The following is a 26,400-nucleotide window of genomic DNA, read 5'->3' on the forward strand; positions in this document are numbered from 1 at the left end:
ATGCATCCCTGCAGCTACTCACTCTGGATGTGCTAAATAGAGTTGTCCATCTGAGATACTTCCTCCCCAGTCAATAGCTGCAATTTGGATGACTGACTTTGTGCCTCTGGGTTTGGAGCTTATATCTGAAATTACTTTTGTTTTCTCTATTCTCTGTATCTTTACCCACAGCCAGGCTTCTCTTGTACTTCAGATTTTGCTCTTGTGGGGGCTGGCCACCTGTTTCTTTGAGATTTATTTCATTGCACCCAAAGGAAATTTCTGTTTTTAAAAGAGTCTGCATTTTAAGTCAGATAATTCCAACTAGACCCTTCAAAATGTCAGGAACTGCCATTTCATGTAATACAACAATAAATGGACCAATAGAACTTTAATTTTGTCGATATAGGTTATTATACATGCTCCACAAATTTTCAGTTCTCAATAAAGCCTGACTCCAACACACCCAGCCTCACTCTACTCTTGGCTTTACTGCTCTCAGTACACACCATCTGCAGTGAATTTCTGTAAATATGGAGCACCTAGTTAATGTCTGCACTGTGTGTGCAAAATGTAGAGGCAAAAAGAAGAAAAAGATAGCCCCTGCCCTCCAGGAGCTCTCAGGCTGGCCTGCAAGATGGACAAGAAGTGAGTGACCATCCAATGTGATACAAGGAAGTCTCCCCACTGACCATAAAGATTCCCACTTCTTAGCTCCTCTTCCTGTTTTCCTCACCTTTTTCTCTGAAGCTATTCACATTTCCATGTTCCTTTGGGACTCAGCTTATATCCCATCTGTCATTAAATGTGTGTTAACCACTGGAGCCTCCTCTTCTCTGATTTGCTGTAGGACCCTCAACTCAACGTGTATTCGTCAATTGCCTTGTGCAGATTGTTAAACACTTGAGAGCTAGGATCTCTCCTTAAAGCCCTCCAATGGTTTTGCATCGCAAATGAAATGAAATCCAAGGTCCTCAAAATGTCCTCCAGGGCCCTACATAATCTGATGCCTACTTCATCTCCGAGTTCATCTCCTACCACCCTCCTTCTTGGTTCAGCCACACTGACTTCCTTTCCATTCTTGAAATACATCAAGCTCTCTGTTTTCTCAGGGCCTTTGCACTTGTTTCTTCTATCTGGAATCTCTTGCCCCAGGTCTTTGCATGACTTACTCTTCATGCTTCCAGTCTCAGCTGAAATGTCATCTTTGCAGAGAGAGGTCCTCCTGGGCCACCTGAGATAAAAGTGGCCCTGGCCTCTCTGTGGTCTCTTGTACTCTTTTCCTCATTATCTGCCTATGTATCTATCTGTGCATCTATCTATGTATCTACCTATCTGTGTATTCATCAGTCATCTATCTATATCTGTCTATCGTCTATATATCCATCTATTCACTTATTTACTTATTCATTTAGTTTCGAGTAATTTATCTTGATTTGACATTTAATTGTTTATATTTTTATGTCTGTCTCTTCCCTCTAGACTGCAAACTCCTTGAAGGTAGGAATTTTGTATCTAATTATAGATAAATTATCTCTATTTAAAAATCCTTTTATATTCATTAAGTTAAGGGAAACACGAGTTTAAAATCTACAATATCATATAGTATTTTCCCCTTATCTGCAGGGGCTACCTTCCAAGACCTCCACAGTAGATGCTTGAAACTGCATATAGTACTGAATCTTATATATACTTAAAGTTTTTTCCTATAGGTACATACCTATGATAAAGTTTAATTAATAGATTAGCCACAGTAAGAGATTAACAACAATAACTAATATTAAAATAGGATACATAACAGTATTCTAGCATCACTACTATTGTACTTTGGGGCCAGTATTAAGTAAAATAAGGATGACTTGAATACAAGCCCTGTAATACAATGTACAGTCGATCTGATAACTGAGATGGCCACCAAGTGACTAAGTGGCGGGGTGGGGGGTAGTACATAGTGTGGATACCTTGGACAAAGGAATGATTCATGTCCTGGGTGGGACAGAGTGGGATGGTGTGAGATTTCATCATGCTACTCAGAACAGCATGCAATTTAAAACTTATGAGTTGTTTGTTTCTGGAATTTTCCATTTCATATTTTTGGACCTCAGATGACCATGTGTAACTGAAACCATGGAAAGCAACATTGTGAATAAGGGATGACTACCATAATATTAAAATATTAAAATTTAGTTAGGTTTAGAGCTATACTTATCAATGTAGAAGTTCCATGTAGCTCCTTGGAGCCTCAGTCTTTTACCCAATCAGAGCAGTGAAAATCTCATAAATCATAGAGGATGCAACATAAAAGGTATATTTTTGATTTTTAGTTTGCTTCTTTTTTTTTTTTCATCTGGCAGGAAAATAGTTGAGACTTTTGACAGTCTGGGAATTTAAAACGTTTTTGGAAAAATAGAGATTTGCATTGCCCAGGAGTGCACTGTTCATTTCTAGCTTCTGGTGTCTCCTTTGAGGATGGTGCTGCACAGGCCCTCAGGGTACATTTTGGATCCATGGTCCAGAGAATTCTTCTCTGAGGCAGGTTCCTTTCCTATCATCATGTCTTTCCGTTAGGAAATCTGAAAGCTAGGAGAACATCTTTCAATGCTAACAGCCCTTGCTCACAAAGGAATGCCAGATGTTGTCTGGTGACGTTTTAAATGAATATCCAGCCTTCAAGCTATTCAACTGATTAGTGCTTGCTTCTAAACTGTTGAGCTAAAATTTTTCCAGACTGCAAGCTCTTAAGTTTGAATGTATTCCTCATAGAGCCAGGTAAGGAACAATTGTTTATGTGAATACAAATATTCAATAATATGTAAAAATATATCAGTTATCACTAATATTCAAGGAAATGCCAAGAAAAGGAGATGTTTTCACTTATTGACATGGCAAAGGTTAAAAAAATAAAAATACTCATTGCTAGTGGGATGTCAAAGAAAGGATACATCCACACAGTGATAGTGGGAATATAAACTGATATAAATGTTTTTGGAAAGTAACTACATCATGTGGAAATTATCAGGTGCAGAAAAAGATTTATTTCAAGGGCATTAATTGCAATATTACTCACAGTGGTAAAAGTTGGAGACAACCTACGTTTCTCAATATGGTGACACAGTTAAATGGATTATCAGGCACTCAAAGAATAAGATATTAAGCAACTGTTAAAATATTGTTTAAAAATAATACTTATTGACCAGGTGTTATGGTTCACGCCTGTAATCCCAGCACTTTGGGAAGCCAAAGTGGGAGGATCACTTGAGGCCAGGAGTTCAAGACCAGCCTGGGCAGCATAGCAAGACCCCATCTCTGTCAAAGAAAAAAAATAAGGTGGCATGGTGGCACACCTGTAGTCCTAGCTACTTAGAAGGCTGACACAGGAGGATTGCTTGAGCCCAGGAGTTTGAGGCTGCAGTGAGCTGTGATTTACACACCACTTACTCCAGTTTGGGTCATAGAGCAAGACCTTGTCTCCAAAAAGGTAATGTGTAATTACATGAGAAATTACTCAGGATAAATTAAAACAACTACAGCAATAAAAAATATGATTTAATTTTATTCTCTTCTAAAGGCAGTATGGTAAAATGTTAAAAATGGGGAATCTATGAGTGGTGGGATTAGGAATGATATCTATTAGATTGGTGCAAGAGTAATTGCAATTAAAATTGCAAAAAACCACAGTTACTCTTGCACCAACCTAATATTTTTATCTTTTCTGTGGTCAGGATCTATTCCTTTAAAATCAGAAAAGAATTATGTAACTAAAACCCCAAACAAAACACAGAAGCTCCCAGAATAACGTGCATGCTCCTGTTCCTGATCATGCAGAAATATCCTCGGTTTTTGTAGTTATGCTTCTATGCATCTCCATTATGGTGAACTGTTTTAGGGTCTGTAGCCTCCACTGAATTAGATTTGCCTAAATTATCATTAGCTTTCTTTCTACTTTGGAGATACAATTTTTTAGGCCTAGGGAAAGCTCTTACTTGGTTACAGAATCAGCTTTAAAACAGCAGAATCGAATCACCAGGAGCCAAGAGGCAGGATTCTCCCAGTTGCTACACAAAGCTCGAGCCAACATCTTTACTGGAAAGATGGAATCTGCCCCTGAAGCAAAGACCTCAGTTTCGTGACATTGGTTTCTAATAGCTTGGTTTTCTTTCTCCTCTCATTGACTCTCCCAGAGGCAACTAATTGTGTTAATTTCATGGACTGTCCTAAGAATTCTAAGTATCCTCAACAGGTCCATCTCACAAAACTAGCAAGTAAAAGCACCCACTGGCACCAGGCCACTCTATAGCTACTCACTCCTGGACTGTGTCTGCTCTCTCACAGCTTGTCAACCATTGGCCTTCCCCATTCTGCCTCTTGCATGTCCCTTGCCACTACAACTCCTTTTGCTGAGGTCATCAACAGCTACCATTTTGCTAAATCCAATGAACATATTTCAAGCCTTCATCTCTCTCACTTGGCCCATCTCAAGCACTCAGCAGTGTTGTTCAAGTCCTCCTTCTTAAAAAGATTTGGATTTCGTCTCACAACAGTGAAAGCCGTGGGTTGTGTGTGCATGTCCACATGCAAGGTTGACGGTGACCTCATATCATTCTTTTAGGAATAAGCTATTCTGATTTTTTCTTCTTTAGTATAAGAAGATTTCAAAAGATCTTCGGAAGGACATGTCCTTTGGAAGATTTTTAATGCTGCTACATTTACAGTCCTTAACATGGTTTCTACTACTAGATGAAATCACAGAGTGATATTTAGATGTGAGTATGCAGAGGACAGTGTGAGTCATCATCAAGAATCCAGTTTGCCATGATGCCTGGAATCTCTTTGCTGAAAGAGTGATCTAGAAGGGGAAAGAGGTTTAACCTGGAAAAGAAATGGGAAACTCTGCTCGACAAACTTGAACAAGAATAAAAATATTCCTTAAAGCAGAGGGCTAGATGGTTTATAAACTTTCAGGTGTATCTGGACTGTTGGGTCATCTTTGCTCTTTGAGTCACGTGTGGGGTTGACCTGTCTGAGACAGTCACTCTCTCTGAGATCTGAAGCTCAGGTTGATGACATAAAATCCCTGTGCCAAGCCAGGCTGCTGGACCTGCTACTATTGTTTTATGCCTCCTCCGGAAGAGAGGGCCAAGATGCCTAGTGTCTAGAATCAACCCAAGGAGAGGCCATTTTACTATGCTCTGCGTTAAAGAGATCCATGAGGTCACGGTCCCTCCGGCTTTAAGAAGCACAGTCTCCACCGGGTGCAGTGGCTTACTCCTGTAATCCCAGCACTTTGGGAGGCTGAGGTGGGCAGGTCACCTGAGGTTGGGAGTTTGAGACCAGCCTGACCAACATGGAGAAACCCAGTCTCTACTAAAAATACAAAATTAGCTGGGAGTGGTGGCGCATGCTTGTAATCCCAGCTACTCCAGAGGCTGAGGCAGGAGAATCGCTTGAACCCCAGAGGTTGCAGTGAGCCGAGATCACACCATTGCACTCCAGCCTGGGCAACAAGAGTGAAACTCCATCTCAAAAGAAAAAAAAACAAAAACAAAAACAAAAACAAAAAGAACCACAGTCTCTCCAGGACCAAGAGGGTTGGGAAAGGGGATGGGCTAAACTGCATTTTCTTTCTTTCTTTCTTTTTTTTTTTTTTTTGAGATGGAGTCTTGCTCTGTTGCCCAGGCTGGAGTGCAGTGGTGTGATCTCTGCTCACCACAATCTCCACCTCCTGGGTTCAAGTGATTCTCTTGCATCAGCCTCCCAAGTAGCTGGGACTACAGGCACGTGCCACCATGCCCGGCTAATTTTTGTATTTTTAGTAAAGACAGGGTTTCACTATGTTGGCCTGGCTGGTCTCGAACTCCTGACCTTGTGATCCACCCACCTCAGTCCTGCAAAGTGCTGGGATTACAGGCATGAGCCACCACACCCGGCCCTGCATTTTCTATTTAGACATCTGAAGAGTATTTTAATAAATAAGCCTCCACATTCAGAGCCTAGTATTGAGCGTGCTTAATTTGTATTGCCTGTCATAGGTGAGAGTTGGTAGATCCTCCCTGCCTGTGATTTGGGTCTGGCCAGGGTCCCCATTCTATTCACTTAGTGAGAAATCTACAAATAAAAAGGGGTGAACTCCTCTCGGGACACATTACAGGACTGAAAGAGCCTCATTATTCTGAACTCTGGGTGTCACTCTGTTGCAAGCAGAAAAAAGGTAAAATAGACACACACACAGACACACACACAAAAGAGAAGAGCCTCTTTTTGGGAGGCTAAAAACTGAGAGATTAAAAGGCTATATATCTGAGATGCAAATTATAGTGCTTAAACAAGCCTAGATAATCCTCGCCTAAATAACAGTGTCACTTATATGATGCTTACTATGTACCCGCCATGATTTTAACTGATTTATATGCAGTTCTTGATTTATGATAAGGTACCTGATAAACCCATCGTAAGTTTAAAATGTCCCAAGTTGAAAATACATGACTGACTGGGAGCTGTGGCTCACAGCCACTTCCCAGCATTGTGGGAGAAGTATGGTTTCTACTGAATGTGTATCATGTCTGCACCATAAAAGTGGAAACGTCATTAAGTAGAACCATCTTAAGTTAGGGCTGTCTGTATATTCTAACAACAACTCTGTGAGAGAGATACTATTTTTAACCACTCCCAAGGTAAAGATGAGGAAACTGAGGCACAGAGCAGTTAACATTTGTTAAAAGTGACACAGCTGCTGTCAGAGCTGGCACGTGACTCCATTCAGAGCAGATTAGGGACTGGACTGTAGGGCAGCACTGTCCAGTAGACTTTCTGTGATGATGAAAATATTTTCTGTGTGGTCTAATACAGTGGCCACTAGCTACATGTGGCTATTGAACACTTGAAATGTGTCTAGTGCAACTGAAGAACTGAATTTTACATTTAAATTTAATTTTAATTAATTTGAATTTAAATAGTCACATGTGGCCAGTGGCTATTATACTGTACAGCATAGCTGCAGAGTCTGCGCTTCATAAATTTTAGAAATAACACCAGAAAGGTGTGGTATCCTTTACAGAAAAGGACATTGGGTGTCAGGCTAGCTGGAGAATTTATCCAAGTCTCTGAAGCTAGCATTGGAAGAGCCAGGATGCCAGCTTCCGTGGCCATGTGCTCTGGTCACCAGCAGTGAACGCCTGCCCCAACCGCTCTGCCACCTACTCTTGGCTCTTCATCTCTTTCCAAATAGGATCTGAAAGCCTATCTTTCCTCCTTCACCCTTATCCAGAGTCTTTTTCCCTTCCTCTATTATTAATGTAGTAACAGGAGAACAGTGGTTGGTGATGAACATCATGCTACATGTGTGGATGATGTGGGCTGTCCCTGTAGAGTTTAATTGGCCAAATTGGAAGAGCTTAACTTGGTATCAAGTGTGTACTCATTCTTAACATCCTTAAGACCTTATCCCAAACTACTCTTTGCTGTCTCTTTCTTCCTATTATTTTTCCCTCCATCCTAACCTGGTTCTCCCATCACTGGTAACAAAACATATGCCATATAAACAAAAGTGCCTTTGGCTAAAGGTCCTAAAGTTATAGCCACCTCAATCTTTGCTATTTAATTTTAAGTCTTCTTCTCCTGCCAAGAAAACTTTTCAGTTAGGTTCACATTAGCTGATATTATTATTATTAAAGAAAAGATATATAATTATCTATGGCTTGGGAGACTGTCACTTTTTCCTAAGCACAGTTTTGAATAAACCAACTTTATGTTAACTCATAGTAAGCTGAGCACAGTGCCTTGTGGCCAGCAGCCTCCCAAAAACTGTTAACATTTTATGGAGTTGCCTTCCTCTGCTGCCCTGTAATGACTTAGGACTTATCTGAGCAGGAAACCCTACTTTAACCACTGGACATGAACAAAGAAAACAGAAGTGTATCTAACCAAGAAAAACCAAATTGAAATACTGGTCTACCAGGCAATCCTTTTTGGTATTAGAAGAGAAGAAATTCTGTTACTTTGTCAGCTAGCAGGCTGCCCATCTAATCCCAAATGGTGATCTCATCTCAGCTGGAGATGAAGACTCACCCAGCTCTCAGACAGAAGCAGACAGAATCTAATGTTACCTGGTGGAGAGGAGCACACCAGGATTTCCAGTGACCTGAAAAGTAGGAGTCTGTTGGAAAGCAGGTTGATAAATGACTGAGGGGAACTTTTTTTAGGACAGTGAAAACTATGCAGAGAAAGGGCATTTGTGTTGGGGTCTCCTTGATGCTTCCAATTTCCCTGTGACACACCCTGGACTTGGTGGGTCTCAATGGTGATTGACCCATGCCAGTACAGCCAACCTGCTGGTACTTAAACTATCCAGAACCTTGATATAGTGTTTCCATTTCCACTGACTTGTTTAATGGGAAAAAGTTTATATGGTGGTATGAACAGAGAACAGAAAGAGATAAGAGGGAATTTTATAATTTCTCAAGATATGAAACCTAGCATTGTACTTTTAAACAGAAGTTCTTCCTGCTCCCAAATAATCAGATCTCCAAGCTGGCTCCTGGAGTAATCCCACTGTCAACCCATGCTGGTCCCCTGTGCTCCGACTTTCAGAGCAACTGAGGGGAGGCCCTTCATACTGATGGACAGCTTGCCTTAAAGGGTGATTTGATCAGTCTTTCACATCTCTAGTTATTTTTTTTCTCCCTACAGGGTGCACTTGAATTGGTATTGTTGGTGAGAGCTGTGGCACCGTGAACAACATCACATGCAGGTAGATGATGGACAGGTCTTCTTGGTCTGTCAGGCCAGTCTCCAAGGGCTCACAGCCCTTATACACTTTAGAATCACCTGGGGAGCTTTTAAAAATAATAATGTCCAGCCATATTTCCCAGAGATTTATATTGAATTGGTCTGAGTGGGAACCTGGCATCAGAGACATCAGAAGCCTTCCCAGGTGATTCTAATGTGCAGCCAGGGCTGGGTCTACCTGGATGGAGATGTAAGATTGTCAAGACACCATCCCCCTTCCCCTCTTTCTCTTCCTTCTTCTCCTTTTCCTCTCTCTTCCTTTTCATTCTCTTCACTGTGTCCTGCAGATTCTATGAGCCAAATAGAGTAGTTTCCACCTTCTGAAGTGGAGGGTTTTGTTTTCTTTTATGAACAAGAAAATATTTTTTATCTCCTATAAACAAAAAATATATACCAATTGTAAATAAAGTTGACCCTTGAACAACACTGGGGCTAGGGGTGCCAACCCCTGTGCAGCCTAAAATCTGCATATAACTTTTGACTCTCCAAAAACTTAACTACTAATAGCCTACTGTTGACCAGAAGCCTTACCAATACCATAAATGGTCAACACATATTTTGTATGTCATATATATTATATACTGTATTCTTACAATAAAATAAGCTAGAGAAGAAAATGTAATTATTAAGAAAATAATAAGAAATAGAAAATATATTTTCTATTCAGTGAAAGTGGATCATCATAAATATTTTCATCTTCATAGTCTTTGTGTTAAGTAGTCTGAGGAGGAGGAGGAAGAGGAGGGATTGGTCTTACTCTCTCAGGGGTAGCAAAGGTGGAAGAGGTGAAGGAGGTGGAAGAAATACATATCACAAAACTGAGATATTATTTTATGACCTTTTTAAAACCTAATGTATCAGCCATATCACATATCCAAGAGAGTATATGTCATCTGTGTCATCTTAAAGAGCTGCAGGATTGTTCATTTTATGTACAACGATGGTTTAATTGCCTTTTAATGGAAATTGAAGCTATTCTCATTATTTTTTTCTCATAAGCAATGCTACGGTGGACATATATTTTGCAGACCTGCCCATGTAATTCCTTAGGCTAAGCTCCTTGGAGGGGAGTTACCAAGTTAATGGGCATGCACGTTTTATGTTCTAGTGCCCTTTGCCAGACTGCCCTCTCAAAAGATTGTGCCAGTTTCACCACTCTTCGGTAGAATATGTCTTTGCCCATTTCCATATGAAGAAGGATTAATTTTTCATCAATCTTGGTAATCTCTGAATTTGGCAGCTCTCACAAAATAAAAATACGTTTGTGCAATATGATTTAAGCTACATTTACCAAGTGCCTTATATGTGCTGGGAGCTAAGGATACCAGAACAGATAAGCCAGGACTCTTCCTTCAAGGTTCTTTCAATTCTCCTACCCAGTGCTTCTAGGTATTTTAACAGACATTAAAAAAAAAATCACTGGAAGTGGAGCCTGTGGCTTAAATAAATAAACACAAACCCACCTGGGAATCTTGTGAAAATGCAGTTTCTGCCTCCTTAGGTCTAGAATGGGGCCTGAGATTCTACTAAGAAGCTTCCAGAAGATGCCTCTACCTGTGCTGCAGTTGGTTTGCATCTAGCAGTAAGGCTCTGCCCCACCTCTGGGTCTTCACAGTAGCTGCTGCTTCTGTTTTATTCTTCCCCACTCTTTGCCTAGCTTAGTTGTTCCCATGCCTGGCTGCACTTGAGAATCACCTGGGAAACTTAACAAAATAAAAGCACAGATGCAGTTCCTCAGGCTCTTTCATGGAGCTTCTGAGTCCACATCTCTGGGAGTGGAATTCAAGAATCAGTATTTTAAAGAAAACCGTTAGACCATATTTTTGCAATTCCTGGTTAGGCTGCTCTGACTAACCCTTCAGGTCTCACTCTGAGCATCACTTCTCATCTGTGAATGAGTTTAGATCCTATGTCACCACTATAAACTTTTATTATAGCACTCTGCACTTTTCCTTTGGAGCACGTTATGTAATAAATTAATTAATTGTGTCATTATTCATTAGAGTCTGTGTCTCTTTTAGTTTCTGAGTTCCATGAAGGCAGAGTGTGTCTGTTGTGGGCACTGTAGTGTCCCTGATACCAAGTCAGGATCTGCTGGTAAGTAGGTGGCACTCGGGACATAGAAATAAATAAATGAATAGACATAAAACACTATAAATATTTTCACATTTGATTATCATGAGTCTGTAAGACAGGAAATATAGGCATTAATATCCTCATCTTACAGACACAAAAAGAGAGGTTTGGAGAGAGAGAAAGTGACTAGCTCAATAATAATACAGGCTGAATCCAGACTGGGACACCGGCCTTCTTTTTTTTTTTTTTTTTTTTGAGACGGAGTCTTGCTCTGTTGCCAGGCTAGAGTGCAGTGGCACGATCTTGGCTCACTGCAACCGCCGCCTCCCAGGTTCAAGCAGTTCCCTTTCCTCAGCCTCCTGAGTAACTGGGACTACAGGCACGCACCACCACACCTGGCTAATATTTTGTATTTTTGTAGAGACAGGGTTTCACCATGTTGGCCAGGATGGTCTCAATCTCCCGACCTTATGATCACACCCGCCTCGGCCTCCCAAAGTGCTGGGATTACAGACGTGAGCCACAGCGCCCAGCCTTTTGAATGGTGGGCCAATCCCCTCTCTGCAATCCAGGCTGCTCCTCTATAGCTCTTATATAAGCCCAAGCTGAGGAAGTTTGTTTAAATATCCCCAGTGTGACACTTATGACCTCAGAAATTAAAAATGCTAACAGTTAGAGCTACCCGATGCACTGGGGAGAGGCACTTTGCTTGAACAGTGACACGAAGATTGCATCCTTTGAGAATAAACAATGGTTCCCCAGGTCATCTCCACATTTTACTTTTTTAACATAAGCAGGGGAGAAAACACATCTAGATCAATCAGCTAAAAATCACCTCTCAGACCATGGAGGCATGGGGAAACTGAATGACAGTGAGGATGGAAAGCAATTTAAACTCTTTACAAGTAAATCTTTATAATTCCAGGGGCAGAGGTCTGATGGGTGAAAGCTTTAGTCTAGGGAAATGCCAAAAGCTGTGGCTGCTGTGGTTTTATCTGTTTGTAATTTTATGTGCAGAGGGGAAAAGAGGAAGACCCTGAGCTATAATTAAATGATGGTTGTGACTGGACATGTGTGTGTAATGAAGGGTTGACCTGAAAATAGGTCAGTGGTCCTCAATTCTATTAGCCTTAATGCCACCTTTTTAACAGCACATGTTGCATTATAAATGTGATGGGGCATTCTGCCCATTTCTATGCTGAAATGAAGTTCATAGATAATATAACCAACCCACAAACATTATTCAAGAAAAATCAATATAGTGCACTCACTATAATATGAAGAAGAACTAGAAGGCAATTAATTTACAGTAAAAATACTCTTTAAGCTGTAAATGCACAAGAATGATATAATGAAATACTTAAACTTGCATCTATGCATAGAGGCACTGAGATCTCAACAGCCGTAAACCGTAAAGTGTGGGTGTTGGTGATTCAAATACTACTGCACAGGGTTTGTGGTGAAGTGTTTTTTTGAAATGGTAAACGACTGTTGTAAACTTCCAAACTAAACCTAATGCCATCTTTCGTTGAATTTTTTTTTTTTTTTTTTTTTTTTTGGTGACAGAGTTTCGCTTTTGTCGCCCAGGCTGGAGTGCAATGGTGTGATCTTGGCTCACTGCAACCTCCGCCTCCCAGGTTCAAGCGATTCTCCTGCCTCAGCCTCCTGAGTAGCTGGGATTACAGGTGCCTGCCACCACGCCTGAATAATTTTTATATTTTTAGTAGAGACGGGTTTCACCATGTTGGCCAGGCTGGTCTTGAACTCCTGACCTCAGGTGATCTGCCTGCCTAGGCCTCCCAGAGTGCTGGGATTACAGGCGTGAGACACCGCGCCCAACCATCTTTCCTTGATTTGTATATTGGTTGCCTTTCTGAAAAATTCAGCACATATATTTTTTAAAAGCGAAGTGTAATCCACATACTATAAAATTCATCCTTTTAAAGTATATATTTCAGTGTTTTTTTAGTACAGTATATTCACAGAATTGTGAAACTATCACACTGATTTAATTTTAGAACATTGTAATTACTCCCTCAAAAATCCCATACCCATGGGCAGTTACTTTCCATTGCTCCTCCCCCAACTCCTGGCAACCACTAATCTACTTTCTTTCTTTATGGATTTGCCTATGTTGGACATTTCACATAAATTCAGTAATATTATATGTGGCCTTTTGTATCTGGCTTCTTTCACTTATCATAATGTTGTCAAAGTTCATCCATGTTGTATCACTATCAGAACTTCATTTCTGTTTTATGGCTGAATAATATTCCATTATATGGCTATACAATATTTTGTTCACTCATTTGTAGTATTCAGTTGATACCATTTGGATTGTTTCCACTTTTTGGATATTATGAATAATGTTGCTGTGAGCATTTGTGTACAGATTTTTGTGTGGACATTCATTTTCAGGTCTCTTGGATACATACTGGGAGTGGAAGTGCTGGGTCATATGGCATCTCAATGTTTAACATTTTCAGGAGCTGCTGGACTGTGTTCCAAGACAGCAGCACCACTTTGCATTCCCACCAGCAATGGATGATTTCAATTTCTCTACATCTTTCTCAATACATGTTATTGTTAATCTCTTTAAAATTACAACCATCCTAAAGGGTGTGAAGTTGTATCTCATTGTGGTTTTACTTTTATTTCCCTAATGACTAAAGATCTTAAGCATCTTTATCGGCCATTTGTACATACCTTTGAAGAAATATCTATTCAAATCATTTGCCCATTAAAAATGGGTTATTTCTCTTTTTATTGTTGAGTCATAAGATTCTTTATATATTCTGGATTCTAAATCCTTCTCAGATATATGTGTTGCAATATAAACCATTCTGTGCTTTTCCTTTTCACTTTCTTAAAGTTTTCATTCTTTTCACTTTCTTAAAGGTTTCATTTGAAGTGCAAAAGTTTTTTGGATTTGAAGTAGTCTAATTTATCTATTTTTCCTTTTATTGTTTATGCTTTTGATAACATATCTAAAAAACATATTACCTAATCCAAAATTACAAAGATTTATGACTATATTTTCTTCCAAGAATTTTATTGTTTTAGCTCTTATATTTTGGTCTTTAATCCATTCTGAGTTAATTTTTGAATAACAACTGAGGTAAGGGTCCACCTTCACTCTTTTTCATGTGTGTATCTAGTAGACTCAGCACCATTTGTTGAAAATACTGATCTTTTCCCTACTGAATTGTCTTGGTGTCAAGATAATTGGTGTCTTAGTGTCAAGACAATTCAATAGGAAAAATAAGAGTCTAGAGATACACTCTTACATTAATAAATTTAATAAAACTTAAAATAAAACGAAATTAAGAGTCCAGAAATACACCCTCACATTGTTGGGCATTGAGATCAGTTGCCCAACAATGTAAGGATGTATTTGTGGACTCTTAATTTTATTCCATTGATCTACATATCAATCTTTATAGCACATATAAAATTTATACATAGTACTTCATGTTTATATGCAAAATGGAATTGTGTTCTGGGATGCTGAGATCATTATTAACAGGTTTTTGACCTGTGTGATTGTCTGGTTGTATATTTGAAATCGAATTCTTCCTCATATGTGACTGTGCTGCCCATTGCAGTACATCTAACATTATTAGCCTCTGAGAACTAAACGACACTGTGTCCCTCAACTGTTTTGACAGTCAAGACATCTCAAAAATTTCTAGAACATTGCTTAGGAGGCAATACTACTCCCATTGAGAGCTTCTTTTCTAAAGTTATCTTCTGCATCCTTTTGCCTGTTTTCTTCTCTGCCTTTTCTAGCCCATGTCCCACATGGTTAAAATAGGAACCTGTCCAGGTTATTCCTTGCTTGAAAGCTTTCGATGACTCTTTATGGTCTGTAATATGAAGTTCAAACTTCTCAACATGACTTATCAGCTTGATCACCTTCCAAATCCTTTTCCTACATGCCACCTAGCCTGTGAGATTATTGATCTCCACATGCACTGCCCCTCTACCAGGTATACCTACAGCTCTTTGAAAATCACATTCATCCTTTGGAACTAGCTGCATCAGCTCCTGCGAAAGCCTTGCTGTTCTTCTATTCAGCTAGTTGTGCCCTGCCTTGAGCTCCCCAAAGTGCCTTTTGGGGGGAGTTTCATTCTGGCATTTATCATTCTGAAACACAAGAGCTGGATTCTCTTTCTGCCACTGGCTGTAAGTGCCCTGTCTTGTTCATCTTGTCATCCCTGGCTCTACCTCAGTCCCAAGCTCCTGAGCAAAGAGATAATAACCACAGTTGGGCTTTAGGAGGATCATCTGCCGCGGGGCAGAGAATAGGGAGGAAGGGACTGAAAGCAGAGGCCAATCAGGCTGTGACTGCAGTGGTCAGGGCAGCTGGTGGCTCATGAAGGCTGAAGCAGGTGAATGCTGTGGGGAGAGAGAAAGGGACTGTGTCACAAAGGCCTAGTGCTGGCTCTTTGTGGAGATGAAGGAGAAGCCACCCAGCTGGGAAAAGGAAATGCTGAACATCAGTTACAGTGCAATTTCCACATGGCCCCTGGGACTTTGTACTGAATAAATGAAACATAGGCATGGAAGACAAAATGTGAATTAATAAACTTCCTACAGCCACTGGCTGTAAGTGCCCTGTCTTGTTCATCTTGTCATCCCTGGCTCTACCTCAGTCCCAAGCACAGTGCCTAGCATATCATTAAGGTCAGTAAATTTTGGTCGAAAGAGTGAATCTTCAGTATTGCCATATGTTCTTACACCTTAGGAAACTAACTGTTCTAGTTCTCCTGGGACATTGATTAGTCTTGCAGCTCATAAAGATCTATTACCATTTGTTTATATACTACATATGCCCTTATTTGAGATGATAGGCAATCTGTATGTGTAATTTTAGGGAGTAAGGGAAACTCCCAGTTCAAAACAGTAACATTGTCATCATCGTCATCATCATCATCATCATCATCACTGCAACAATAGAAAGCCTGCCAAATAGCAAGAACTCTTTAATGGGGCAAAGCTTTTTTGTCCAAAAGGAAAGAGGCAGTTTAAAACTCAAATATCCCATGTGAGATGTTCAAGGATGGTGGAAATGTCCAGTGGAGGATGAGCTGAGGCTATGAACAGTTGAAGAAGTCCTAGGACCTAAAAGGAGCCATAGTGCAGGGGCCTCTGAAATGAGAACAGGTGGGAGAATAGGTTTGTCTGAATTGCAGCTGCTATGTTTAAGCGACTTGCTTGCCAATATTGGAACTAGAGTCAACCATAAACACCAATGCTCCCATTGCAGCTCTGGTGCCCCAGCCACCGTTAAAAAAACTTTTTTTTTTTTTTTTTTGGCATGGTTTGACATTTTAACATTACCTTTTTTTTCTCTTTCCAAAATTAATACACATTAATTGGAAAAAGTCTTGAGAAACATGGCTAAATAGAAAGAAGCAGTACCCATTACCATGAATTCCACTGCCTACAGATGGCACTATGAATATATCATTGTGCATATTTCCAGTAGCTTTTTTCTATCCGTATTTTTAAGACCTCCTTGGTGTGACTCTGATAGTCAGTTGTTAAGGAAAACTGCAAATTCCAGAGCTAAAAAAGAAAAAAAATGGGCAAGAGCAAGAAGATGAAAACAATAAATGTTGAGACATTTGCCAGCTCTTCTTTTCTGTCCGGGAACCATGCTGGGCATGGCTAGGAGTGATTAGAGTATTGATTCTATTACATCTTCCACTGCACAGCCATGATGTCAGTAATGCAATTCAGAATGACCAGAATGAAATTAACCATGAGTCAGATGGCAGCTCCTGGCTTCTTAAGCTAAGGAGAAATAGTTCTTGTAGGAGGTTTATTAATTCACATTTTGTCTTCCATGCCTATGTTTCATTTATTCAGTACAAAGTCCCAGGGGCCATGTGGAAATTGCACTGTAACTGATGTTCAGCATTTCCTTTTCCCAGCTGGGTGGCTTCTCCTTCATCTCCACAAAGAGCTAGCACTAGGCCTTTGTGACACAGTCCCTTTCTCTCTCCCCACAGCATTCACCTGCTTCAGCCTTCATGAGCCACCAGCTGCCCTGACCACTGCAGTCACAGCCGGATTGGCCTCTGCTTTCAGTCCCTTCCTCCCTATTCTCTGCCCCGCGGCAGATGTTCCTTCTAAAGCCCAACTGTGGTTATTATCTCTTTGCTCAGGAGCCTTCAACAACGCCCTGATGCAAAAAGAATGAAGTTTATGTCCTTAGGTTATTTGCCCTCATCTATTTTTCCTTACTTATAGTCCCTTACTTGAAGATGGTGCCAGTGGAAAGTAATCTGTGAAGAGGTTGCCAAGCACTTTTAAAAAAATATTGCTTGTGTGACGGGCGCGGTGGCTCATGCCTGTAATCCCAGCACTTTGGGAGGCCGAGGTGGGCAGATCATCAGGTCAGGAGTTCAAGACCAGCCTGGCCAGCATGGTGAAACCCTATCTCTACTAAAAACACAAAAAATTAGCCGGGCATGGTGGTGCACACCTGTAATCCCAGTTACTCGGGAGGCTCAGGCAGGAGAATTGCTTGGACCTGGGAAGCAGAGGTTGCAGTGAGCCAAGATCACACCACTGCACTTCAGCCTGGGCAACAGAGCAAGACTTTGTCTCAAAAAAAAAATATATATATATACAATATATATATTGCTTGTTTAGCTAACTATGAAAGTTATACATGCTCATTGTGGACAATTTGGGAAATACAGGGAGTGTGAAGAAGAAAATAATAATCACCCATATTCCACTGCCTAGAATTGGCCACTGTTAACATTTTGGTTGAAAATGGTCTGAAATTATGTTCAAACTGAATATACAATATTGCATCCTGCTGTTTTCACTTATCATTATATTAAGAACATTTGTTCAGATGATTAAAATATTCTTATGTGATTTGAATGGTCGTTCAACATTCCACTATATCCAGTCATGCATTACATAATGATGGGGCTATGCTTGAGAAAGACTTCCCTAGGCCATTTCATCACTGTGCAAGCCTCATAGAGTGTACTCACACAAACCCAGATGGTACAGCCTTCTACACACCTAGGCTACATGGTATCGCCTGTTGCTCCTAGGCTACAAACCTGTACAGCATGTGACTATACTAATACTGGAGGCAATGGGAACAGAGTGGTAAGGATTTGTGTATCTAAATGTAGAAAAGTTACAGTAAAAATATAGTATTATAATCTTATGGGACCACGGTTGTATATGTAGTTTGTTGACTCAAACACCATTATATAGCACATGACTATAGTGACATAATTGATGTAATTATCCATGTTGATATTGTTAGACATTTAGTTTTCTATCAAATTTTTCTATTATAAATAATACTACAGTGAACTTGTTTGCATGTAAATCTGACAACATCTTTGATGTTTGCTTAGAAGAGATTCCTAGAAGATGGTGCCTTACAACTCTTCTGCTCATTACTTTAACAATTGGCATAGTTTCTTTATCTCCCCTACTAAATGTGCAAACTGGCACAAAGTTCTGCCCATAGTGGGTGTACCACAAATGTTGGTTGTACTAAAATATGGTTTACCTCCCTGGGCTTCAGTTTCTTCTTTTGTAAAATGAAGGTGTTGAATTATATCATCTTTTTGCAATGAGATGCTATGGTTTTTGTACTTTCAGACCTTAGCTAACATGTATCTAAGATATGATACTCATAAATAGTTGTGATCACAGCCCATTTCTTATATGGCAAATTCATTTTCTGTGGGGCTTAGAATGGCCTGTAACCTGGATAAGGACTGGGGTCTCACTGTCCAGAGGCAATATGGCAAAGTGGGAAGTCTTTGGCTTTAGCTTTGGCTTTAATTTCTCCTGTGCAAACTTGGGCAAGTATCTTAGCCTTTCTAAATTTCAGATCTTCTGTAAATACCATTAATCATGTCTGCTTTGCAGGTTTTGTGGGAGGACTAGATGGGATGATATGTGTAGGGCTCCTTGTAATAATAGTAGGGTTTTTAATGGTCACAGCTATTATTGTAAGGTATATCTCAGTAAATCACTTAGGCCTCATGTGGCCTGGATGACAACAAAAAAGTTGGATGCACAGGGTTTTTCTTTGAGGAGGGCACTGATACTCTTTTTCAACATCTGCACAGAGAACATTGAGTTGCTGTAAAAGCCTGCTTTCTACATGTGTATTTTATTAGCAGAATCTCAACCCAGGCCCTATTTAGGCATTCCTCAGAAAATCTAGAGGAACTAGGTATTGATTTTTGCCTACCATAGACAGACATAGACACACTGAAGGAAGCCACTTCATTGGTTTTTTCATGTGAATTATTTCAAGATCTACGTTATTCTCACTGAAATATGGCCTACCAGGCTATCTCCCACTCTCATCACAACCTTTGTAACAGAAGTAATAATAAATGGATGAATGGGAGTCTCATTTAAAAAGTGGTGCGCATGAGGCTTTTCTGGTCCCTCAAAGATTTCTTTTCTCTTGCACCCATTTCTCAGTCCTAATCAGTCAGAGGGCAGATCAGAGTTCTCAGAGTCTGTTCTTTCCCATGGCTTCCAGGTGGGTTATGATGCACAGTTCTCCTACTGAGTGTATTGTGTGGTAGCTTCCTGCCTTATTGATTTATTTATTTTTGGATAAATTGGTTGGTCTTCTTATTGGGTATAGGCCATCCAGGACTTTCTAACAGGATACATTATGGGGATCCATTTGTAAGGCCATCCTTTGGAATGTGGAGCCCATTTGTTTTTTCAGAAACCTCACAGCGATGGGCAGTTCTGCTGCCCGGCTGAGCCTGGTCTCCAGAAAGCAAGGTGGGAAATCGGAGTTGTCCAATTTTGTTACCTAGAGAGGTTCAATTCCATTCGTCAAACTCTTAATAAATACTGATTCTGTGTCAGGTGCTGTGCTGGAGCAGGAGATAAAAGGGAAGAGGTTCCTGCCATCAGGGATCTCATAGTCAGTTGCTTTTAGCTTGTGAAGTGAAAATATCTTTGAATTGGAAGTTGTGGACTGACCGGAAGGAAGTTGTATGACCTAGTGTATAAGAGCGGAGACCTGGCATCCAAACCTTGGTTCAAATCGCAGCTCTTTCACTGACCAGCTGTGCGATCTTGTTACTTGAGCTCTCCACATCTCAGTTTCATTTTTTCCTTTTGTAAAATGGGGATAATAATAGTATCTTCCCCAAAAGTATTATTGTAAGGATTAAAGGAGATGCTTTTTGGAACGTGCTTAGAAAATGCAGGGTATATAGTAAGCATTAGTAAATAGTGTTTATTATTATTGAGAGGCAAGGAACCCTGAATTCTAGTTCTGTTTCCCACTGAATAGTTTAGTGATCTTGAGCAAGACTTATGACTCCGAATTAAAGGGCAAGGAAAGAGATAGAAAAGGAGTTACTATATTTAGGCTGATTGGTCCTGATTATCGAAGGGGAAATTGGGTTACACTACACGCTGGGGGCAAAAAGTCTCTCTGGGATAGAGATTTCCCTAGGACATCCCAGTACTTCCATGTCTTTTGGTTAAAGTCAATGGAGGCTGGGCATGGTGGCTCATGCCTGTAATCCCAGCACTTTAGGAGGCCGAGGTGGGTGGATCACTTCAGGTCAGGAGTTCAAGACCAGCCTGGCCAACATGGCAAAATTTCATCTCTACTAAAAATACAAAAATTAGCCAGGTGTGGTGGTACACACCTGTAATCCCAGCTGCTCAGGAGGCTGAGACAGGAGAATCGCTTGAACCCGGGAAGCGGAGGTTGCAGTGAGCTGAGATCATGCCACTGCACTCCAGCCTGGGTGACAGAGTGAGACTTCCTTTCAAAAAATAAAATAAAATAAACAAACAAATAAATAAAGTCAGTGGATCACCCCAACAACCCAGTTCAGGCAGGACGGCTCTGAACCTTGGTATTCTCAGTTTAGAAAATAAAAGGGTAGGGTGGAAGGGGTTAACTACTTAAACTCCCTTTCAGGAGTACAATTCTCAAGTTCAAAATCCCCATTCTAATTCTGACTTGCTGTGCTTTGTACACCAAGGTATCTGGGAAAATAGCCAGTTTTATTTTCAGATTACCATGGTAGATGTGAGTAGCTCAGTAATAAGACTGTGCAGCTGAAATTCAAATACAAAACACACCTACTTCATTTAAAAAATGTCAAATGACAGAGTGAAACAAGATGTTTTTCCTACAATGTCATTCTGAATGAAGAATTACAAAGCTGGATTTCAATGACTGGACTCTTTTGCTGGCTATAAATGTTAGGTTATAGTATAAAAATGGCTTGTTTAAGCTTCTGCTTACACCTAAGCAGAAGAGGTGGTCATTCCTTCCTGTTATAATAGTGCTTAGTCCTGGTATCAGTAGTTTTCCTTGTGTATGGGCCTGTTAAACTGAAGAATGTGAGCTGTAGATTTTCATGCTGGTAACTGCCTGGCCAAGTGCTGGCCAAGGAATCCAACTGCATGAAAATCTGCTTCACAAAACCTACAATACCAGACAGGGCTTTCTAAACTTTTTCCCCACAAAATTATTACTTAATATGTTCTTGTCAATTGCCACCAGTATTAAACTGATAGACGACAAGTTAAACAGCACAAGTGTGTTTTCAGAGTCGTGCCAACTTTTAGATTTTTTTCAGGGGACAAAATATAAAATGTATTTTTTTTCTGTTTCAGAGAGGCGAATTGTTATTAAAACTGATTTCTTAAGTGATTGTCTTCTAAATGTCAGAAAAGATATTTCTTTCAATCAGAAGAGCTAATTGATTTCAGAAATATAATGCTACCTGTTTTCCTTAAAGATTTTGTTACTATAAAAATAATAATTGACTATCATTATGGAGAAAATTTATTAAGTGGGAGAAAGATCCATAACATCACTTTAACACACTTACTATTATATTAGTTTTAAAATATTTTTATATAAGAGATGCGGCAGTCACAATGTGATTTTTTGTTCAGTTTCTGTTTCTCTGGCAAATTTATTTTCACCCTTGAACACTCATTAGTTTGCATTATTCAAGAAAGAGATGTTGATTAATCCATGTTCTAATTAAATGCCATAGTTTTTCTTTTAAAATTACTAATTCTGATACCTGGATTAAAAAATAACCCAATAGATTCAAGTGACATAATACAGTTTATCTGTCACTCTCTCTTCCTTTCCCTCTTTTTTATCTTTCACTTTCTCCTGAATTTGGGAAGTTACACTGCAGTTGTCTTCAGTAAGTGGGAACCCAGTCTCACACAATGTGTAGTTAGCAACTAAATAAAACCAAACACTCTCTGTCCACTGGGCTTTCGCAGGTGAGGAGGACTGGCTAGGCTTTGCCACCTCTCTAGCCTGGTTGTCTTTACAGAATGTTTTTGGAAGGACACAGCATTACTGAATAAAGATAATCCCGTAGCTCTTTTATTTTTGGTAAATTTTGTCTTATCAATAACTTTATAAGAAATGAGTGACTTAAAGAATAATCCCAATCAAATTCCCTTTTGAAGCAGACCTTACATTAGCTATCAGGGGTGGAGAGAAACAGCACAGGAGGTCTATTGCTCAAGTAATTCTATCATTTTAAATTTCAGTTTCTGAAAACCTACCTTCAACAGAAAGAAAAATTTCTTTTCTTAAGTTTAGAATTCTGTCAGCAGAGTGGTAAGTGTGTTAGTTGTAAATCTCCTTGATACCATAATAAACTGAACTTAAAAGGTAGGGAGAGGAAAGAAAGAAAGAAAAGCCAGAGACCTAGAGAATAATATTCAAAGCATATAAGATTAGAACAAAAGATTAGTATAAAAAATATGTATTTTAAAATTCCTACAGATGTATAAGAAAAAAAGCAAACAATATGGCGGAAAATGGGCAATGGTTAGGAGCAAGCAACTCACAGAAAAGGAAGTCCATATGGTCAAAAAACACGTGAAAAGTCCTCATGAGTCATCAGAGAGATACAAATTAAACCCATTTGAAGCTACTTCAGACTTATTATTTAAGCAGCAATTTTAAAGTCTGATAACACCTAGGCACTAGCAAGGATGCACAGAAAAAATAAGCATTGCCTCTCTGTAGATCCCCTCATAATCCATACATAATGGACCAAGGTTTTGGTTCATGGAAAACAACAGTGAACAAAATGTGGCCCGGCATTTGCAACTCTTCTCAGTAACAGAAGAAAATCCTGAGCATAGTTGGACAGTGTTTTTCATTTCTAATGAAAAATTATCTCCAATTAATCTTTGACTTATTTTAATTTAGCCTATGAATTGCATTGCTTCGGTCACATATATAACCACTTTAACCACGTGTCTTATAGTAACCACTTTAACCACTTTACCATGTACACATGGTTACCCACTTTAACCATGAGTACTTATAGTAAGTAATAACCACTTTAACCGTGTGTACTTATGGTAACACATAGCAGAAAAGACACCCCCTTCCCCACATTAGTGCCCTTTCCAGGGTCTTGTAACTCCTTCTTCCCCTCACCCTGATTGGGAGCAACCTGCCTCCACTTCTTCCTTCTGACTCTTTCCTCTCCTCATTCTCTGGTTCTAAACTGATATGACTACTACTTCTGATAATGCATTTTGTGGCCTGAAGTCCCTTCACAGTGTAGGCCCCACCCAGAATTGTCAGCTCCCTGAGGACAGGACTCATGTTTCAGTCTTCTTCAGGATTAATACAGAACCTAGCAAGCTTCTTGCAACAAATATTTTTTAATTGATCCACAGACTCCTCAGTCTGGGCAATGGCTGTGTGTGCATCTTCGTACAAAATATATGTGCAGTTTTCCACTTAAACTGCTTTGGTTGGTGGTGCCTTAAGCCTCAGGTCCTACTGGGGTATCATGAAGAGAATATTGGATTAGAAGCCACAAGTCCAGGGTTTAGACTAATCTGTTGTGGACAAATTGTGTGTCTTTAGACATATCATTCTACCTTTTGGAACCTCAGTTTCTTTGTCTACAAAATGAGGCTAGAATATCTGCTCTGCTTACCCCACAGGGTTATGACAAGGATTAAATGAAAAATGCTACATGGAAAAGTGGTAAAAACTTTAAAAGGCTATCCATGGGGTATTGTTGATAATGTGTTTTTTGTAGATCAGGACATGGCCGCCGAGTAAACAGACAACCCACAGAGAGGGAGAAAATCTTCACAATCTATACATCTGGCAAAGGACTAATATCCAGAATCTACAACAAACTCAAACAAATTAGCAAGAAAAAAAACAAACTATCCCTTCAAAAAGTGGACTAAGGACATGAGTAGAAAATTCTCAAGAAAAGATATACAAGTGGCCAACAAATGTATGAAAAAATGCTCAACATCACTAATGATCAGGGAAATGCAAATAAAACCACAATGTGATACCATCTCACTCCTGCAAGAATGGCCATAATCAAAAAATAAAAATATAATAGATGTTGGCATGGATGCAGTGAAAACGAAACACTTTTACACTGCTGGTGGGAATGTAAGCTACTACAGCCACCATGGAAAACAGTGTGGAGATTCCTTAAAGAACTAAAAGTAGATCTACCATTTGATCCAGCAATCCACTACTGGGTATCTACCCAGAGGAAGAAAAGTCATTACAGGAAACAGATACTTGCACACACATATCTAGAGCAGCACAGTTCGCCAATTGCAAAAATGTGGAACCAGCCCAAATACCCATCAATCAACAAGTGGATCAAGAAACTGTGGTATCTACACACAATGGAATACTACTCAGCCATAAAGAAGAATGAATTCATGGCATTCGCAGCAACCTGGATGGGATTGGAGACTATTATTCTAAGTGAAGTAACTCTGGAATGGAAAATGAAACTTGTATGTTCTCACTCATAAGTGAGACCTAAGCTATGGGGATGCAAAGGCATAAAAATGATTTCATGGACTTTGGAGACTCAGTGGGGAGGGTAGGAAGGGGGTGAGGGAAAAAAGACTACAAATTGGGTTCAGTGTATACTGCTCAGGTGATGGGTGCACGAAAATCTCACAAATCACCACTAAAGAACTTACTTATGTACTCATACCACCTGTTCCCCAAAAACCTATGGAAATTAAAAATTTAAAAAATATAAATCAGGATATGGTAAACCACAGAGGCAGCAATGAGATTTCCCAATGCTTCTGTCATTGTTTAGCTGCAGCCTTGCTACAAGAAATATTATTATTATTATTCCATTTTTTTTTTTTTGAGACAGAGCCTTGCTCTGTCGCTCAGGCTGGAGTACAGTGGCACGATCTCAGCTCACTGCGACCTCTGCCTCCTGGGTTTAAGCGAGTCCCATGATTCAGCCTCCTGAGTAGCTGGGATTACAGGTGCACACTACCACTCCTGTCTAATTTTTGTATATTTTAGTAGAGATGGGGTTTTGCCATGTTGGCCAGGCTGGTCTCAAACTTCTGGCCTCAAGTCAACTGACCGCCTGGGCTTCCCAAAGTGCTGGGATTACAGGTGTGCACTACTGTTCCTGGCCAAGAAATATTATTTTCACCTGTAAAACTCCCTTTAATGGTTAATGTGCTGACCAAAGGAACCCTATTGATATTCTAGATGGTTTAGGTGAAGCTTCTTTTTGGTCATTTAACTTGAAGAATTGCATCTCATCCTCTCTTCTATCAACACCCTTCCATTTTAAAAAAAGTCAATACAATATTTGCCACCATGATGCCTTTCTATGCACACATCTGCTGTCTCATATCTCACCTTCACCTCCCTCCCTCTCTCTTACTGGCATGTACCCCGCCCATTTGCAAAGATTTATATTGCTGGGCCTCCTGCTGCAAAAAAGGTGCACTCACATCAGTTCAACAAACACTGGTTTTTTTTTTTTTTTTTTTTTTGAGATGGAGTCTTACTCTGTTGCCCAGGCTGGAGTGCAATGGTGCGATCTCGGCTCACTGCAACCTCTGCCTCCTGGGTTCAAGCAATTCTCCTGCCTCAGCCTCCTGAGTAGCTGGGATTACAGGCACCCACCATCATGCCCAGCTAATTTTTGTATTTTTTTTAGTAGAGACAGGGTTTCACCATGTTGGTCAGGCTAGTCTCGAACTCCTGACCTCAGGTGATCCACCCACCTCAGCCTCCCAAACTGCTGGGATTACAGGCGTGAGCCACCGCGCCCGGCCCAACAAACACTGGTCTTAAAGGTTGTATATAAAGCAAATTTTTGCAAACAGAGTATCCCATTTTCACATTAAATAATACATGCACCCTCTTTGCTTTTCATCTGCATTTGGTTAGCTTTGATTCATAGTACATTAGATTTAGATTTATCTCTCCATCACATTCAGTCTTTGATGAACTGTGAACACACTACTGATAGGAATCCTGGTGATTTCTTTTATTAAATAACAAATCCTTATCAGTAAATAATTCCAGCCTTACTATTATGTTCTAGTGATGGATTTTCATATAAGAGCTATGTGTGGGTGTGTAACATTTATCTTTTCTCCCCATTTCACTTTTGAGTCACTACCCCTTTAAACCCATGTGTGACAAGTATGGAGCACAGATCCTCTCTCCAATGTCGTCAGAGAGTGTCATGGAGTGGCAGG

General features: G+C 40.0%; 1 protein-coding gene and 1 long non-coding RNA gene across 2 annotated transcripts in view; one reads left to right on the plus strand and one right to left on the minus strand.

Annotated features, from left to right (window-relative positions):
- Window positions 1-25,139, plus strand: part of LOC134758114 (uncharacterized) — a 95,755-nt gene extending 70,616 nt beyond the window's left edge. The window contains exon 3 of the long non-coding RNA XR_010133000.1: window positions 23,934-25,139. This is a non-coding gene — a long non-coding RNA (uncharacterized lncRNA). The remainder of the gene's footprint in view (window positions 1-23,933) is intronic.
- The window catches only part of SLC7A14 (solute carrier family 7 member 14), a 126,520-nt gene that overhangs the window by 78,341 nt on the left and 21,779 nt on the right, over window positions 1-26,400 (minus strand). The gene's annotated exons all lie outside the window — the stretch shown is intronic.

Source organism: Gorilla gorilla, chromosome 2 (assembly GCF_029281585.2).
Source record: "Gorilla gorilla gorilla isolate KB3781 chromosome 2, NHGRI_mGorGor1-v2.1_pri, whole genome shotgun sequence".
NCBI lineage: Eukaryota > Metazoa > Chordata > Mammalia > Primates > Hominidae > Gorilla > Gorilla gorilla.